Source organism: Sitodiplosis mosellana, unplaced genomic scaffold (assembly GCF_009176505.1).
Source record: "Sitodiplosis mosellana isolate CC-2019 unplaced genomic scaffold, AAFC_SMos_1.0 Smas_scaffold_868, whole genome shotgun sequence".
NCBI classification, from domain to species: domain Eukaryota; kingdom Metazoa; phylum Arthropoda; class Insecta; order Diptera; family Cecidomyiidae; genus Sitodiplosis; species Sitodiplosis mosellana.
This window is the reverse complement of record NW_022596110.1, coordinates 1-3183: the sequence shown is the minus strand read 5'-3', so window position 1 is coordinate 3183 and position 3183 is coordinate 1. Positions and strand designations below refer to the sequence as shown.

At 33.8% G+C, this 3183-nt stretch overlaps 1 long non-coding RNA gene across 1 annotated transcript; it reads left to right on the top strand.

Moving 5' to 3' along the window:
• The first annotated feature begins 2312 nt into the window (after window positions 1-2312).
• Window positions 2313-3112, top strand: LOC129570975 (uncharacterized). Its single transcript, XR_008688192.1, has 3 exons — window positions 2313-2814; window positions 2901-2991; window positions 3066-3112. It is a non-coding gene; the product is annotated as an uncharacterized LOC129570975 (long non-coding RNA).
• Window positions 3113-3183: the final 71 nt, after the last annotated feature.

The window sequence follows — 3183 nt, the reverse complement described above, 5'->3', positions numbered from 1 at the left end:
GCCAAATTGCAGCAAAACCAAAACGTTAACAAAAACGAGCTGTCATTATGAAATTCGGGCTTAGTTTGATGTTTGACAAGACCAAAATACATCTGCGCGAATTACTGTGTGCGAATTGACTGTGATTCATTCGCACAAGTGCATTGGTAGCCCTTCAAAATGTCAAAGAAGCCCAGATTTCATGATGAGAGCTCGTTTTTGTTTACGTTTTGGTTTTGCTGCAATTTGATCTTCCTGGTTTTGTTCGATTGGATATTTTAGTGGATTTAGATAATTTATCGTCTATTTCGAACCCATTGAATGAATTTTTGTGAAAAAAATCAGTTTGTCGGTGTTTTTTCTATGATTGAAGAACCGGTCAAAGAGGCAATACAATTTTTGTGAATTTTCGACTATTTGGCCACCTTTTCCAATGAAAATTACGTGAAAATAAATGTTTGCATTGAGGATTCATCTTTGGCAGTGAGATTGAATCGAAAAAAGTGGAAAATTTCAGATTAGTTTCAGCGAATAGTGATATAACCTCAAAATTCGACGAACATTTGTTTTGCTTGTGGGAAGTGGCATCTTGGACTGATTCCGAACAAAAATATATGAAATCGATTCCAAATTCTCTGCTCTATCAAACTTAAACTACCATTTTCTGTTTATTTAATACCGAAAACACCCTAATGGTCACAACAAAAGTATGTATGCTAATATGCAGCACAAAACGTAAAACGTAAATACTATGATATCGACCATATTGAATTCAAACACATGCAAACAATTTACATTAGTTATTGAAAACTATATTTCACACATGTTCTCCTTTGCTTTGCGGTGGTTTATTGAATTTCTACTCAATTTTCATTACAATTCTATGGGTGAGATTGAGAGTAGTGTATGTTTGATTGACTTTGTTACGAAAGAGAAGAGCAAGTTTCTGTCGACTTAAAAATGGTCAAAAGCGAGGATGTTCGTTTTTAGCGGGTCCTCGCGGTTTTTCACGGTTTCCGCGGAACTGATAAGAGATAACAACTTGGTGTCTTCGGCAAAGTTGTAGCACTCGAGGTCTTCTATAACATTGCTGAACTCAGTTATCTCTTATCTCTTATCAGTTCCGCGAAAAGCGCGAAAAATGATAAGAAAAAAAAGTTCTATATAAAATTTGCTTTTATATGTGCGCGATTTGCGCGCAACTGATAAGAGATAAGAGATAACTGTCTTCAGCTTAGTTATAGAAGACCTCAAGTACTACAACTTTGCCGAAGACACCATGTTGTTATCTTTTATCAGTTGCGCGAAAACCATGAAGACCGCGGAGGCTAGACGGTACTACAACATACTCTACTTTAACGCCAACAGAATCATCAGAAAACATACTCGCCTTTTCAAAAATATAAACCGAAGAAAAAACATACTCCACTCTCAATCTCACCCATAGAATTATGGCTGACATCAAATTATAAATAACATTAAATTTACAAGAAAGATGCGTACCTCAATAGCTGGATTTGCACTCAATGTGCTATAACAGAAATTCGTGACGATTGTTGCAAGTCGCTTCCAAGTTCTAAATACAGACCCGTGAATGCTTATAAAAATCGATCTTTTAATAAACAGATAGACATACGTCGAGATTGTCGTCTATTTTATTGAAAAGTTTCACCTTTCGATTATTCTTTCGATGTCTATCTAGGTTTGTATTGTTCACTATATTCACGTTCTATTGATTGATATTTTTCTACTATTCCTTATAGAAAAAAAATTGTTTTGGATTTTTCAACGTTTCAAAGATGTAAACAAATTAAAACCAACTCTATCGATTTGCACTGAATGGATTTTTTTAAACTGTATAAAATGACACAGTATACTTGGAAATAGAAATTGTAAACGAAAACAAAAAAACTGAAAGGAAAGCAAAAGGGCCAACTCAGCTAGAGGAAAGCTTCACTTGATCCTATGAAATAATTTTATGTAGATTTTAATAATCGAAATTCTAGTTTAAAATTTATTGTTCAATTTCTACAACATTTAGCTTTTTGTTAGGAAATAGCTACTTTTTTTGAATAGACGCACAAATCGAACAGAAACACATATAACAATGGCGGATACTTCAGTTTCGAATGCCAAAATGGTATAGATTGGGTAGCGTTCACTAATCGAATAAATCGGTTTGGCATTCTAGATTTATAAAAACTTCAACATTGAACACAAAATTGTGTGTTTCGAAATATTTTCTGCAAAATTCGAATATTCCATTGACATGTGAAATGAAGATGTTAATGAGAAGAAAGTAAACGCGAAAATATTTACATGAATATTTACATTGGTCTAAATTCTAGAGGAGCGAAATGTCAAATAGTTCTAAAATGTATACGATTCTTACCATTGATGTGCATGTGCTCGCGGTATGTCAACAATGCTATCAATTGGATTGTTCTAAGAGTCTTTATTTTCAATATTAATTTTACTCTTATATTGATATGATTGCATCGAAACTTTTTCGAAAAATGACACTCACTTATTTGGTGCCTAAATGCAAAAGCATTTCAATAGTGAATAATTGCAATAAATACACAAATTGTACTGGTGTTTTTAATTTTGAATATTCTATACTATATACGGACAAGGCGAAAAATGTATCGCATTTTTTTTTTCGATTACTCATCAGACCAGAAACGTTTCTACACAAATATTGATCGTAAAAACTTAAATTACAAGTTTGAGAAAAGTAGAGAACTGATAACAGAAAAAAGAATGCGAATGCGTGAGCGCAAGGAGATTTTAGTGCAAGGGATTCGTGATAAAAAGTCGAAAGTCCAAGAGAAGGTCCGAGAAATGGGGGAGATTGTAGAGAGGGAGAAGTTACGGGAAAATATACTAACAATCCCAAATTTTTTATGTGTGACTCGTAGTTGTTTAGCTCCATACATTGGATATGTTATTGTTCAAGAACACTATCAATTGGCAATCGGTCTTCTCCTTTTTGCTGGTTTAACGGATTTGGTGAGCCAATAAAAGTCTCTAATCAAAAATTATTTGATTTACAACTCCTTGTTCTATCTTAATTACTTTTACAGTTGGATGGTTTTATTGCACGAAATTGGGTTTCGCAGGCCAGCAAACTTGGATCATTTTTGGATCCAATGGCAGATAAATTACTCGTAGGCTCTTTAGTTATATCTCTCTCTTGCTGCA